The sequence below is a fragment of the Bos javanicus genome, chromosome 1 (genome assembly GCF_032452875.1).
Source record: "Bos javanicus breed banteng chromosome 1, ARS-OSU_banteng_1.0, whole genome shotgun sequence".
Taxonomy (NCBI): Eukaryota; Metazoa; Chordata; class Mammalia; order Artiodactyla; family Bovidae; genus Bos; species Bos javanicus.
Genome location: NC_083868.1, coordinates 85106382 through 85107210, shown reverse-complemented (window position 1 = coordinate 85107210; position 829 = coordinate 85106382).

The following is an 829-nucleotide window of genomic DNA, read 5'->3' as shown; positions in this document are numbered from 1 at the left end:
AAGAAAAACAAAGTCCCACACACCTCCCAGAAAGCCATCTTCAAGGAGGTAACCCTCAGACTAGATATTTATTTTTTCGATTTTTCTTTTTCTGGGTAAGAAAAATTGGCGGACAGGAAGGTGAATGACTTTATATGGGCTATTCAGAACCAAAAGAAAAATTTTAGTCTTCCTCTATTCTTCTGTACTTCACTGGGCTCAGTTTCCATTTGTAAAATGAATCAACACAAATCAGCATTTTCCTATGAAACACTTTTATAAAGGATTCTAGGAATAGACTCTGATACAGAAAATCTAAGGCCAAGAAATTGACCATACAAATGGTTTCATTCTTTGAAAGCTACAATTAATTTAATATTTTATCACTTTGAGAAAGGTTTTGCATTCGCCAATGTCATCCAATCATACATTCAAAGTGAAAAAAAAATCTCACTATTTCTGTGTTTAAAAATGACTGTGCATATTTGGCGTTTGGCTGGACCTTTGTTATAACTGCATAGGCTCTCTCTTTTTAACGTAGAAATATAGTCTGTTCCTCCAATTATTCCCATCCTCCCTCATCCTCTTCTTTCCTAGTTTTTTAAACTCTGGATATTAGACACTATAAATACATCAATTCTCCATTTCTCTGGGATTCAGGATTTATGCAGTTGAGTCTTTCAACATTAGGTGATTTTTGAGATTCTATTTTATTCTTGTCCTCTTTGCATGTCCAATTATGTCTATTTCTTAGCTCGTGATACCTACAAAATATGACTAGTTTCAGAACTATTTCCAACTTCTTTGTTTTGTCTTGTATTTCTATTGTGGCACTAATTACTAGCAATAT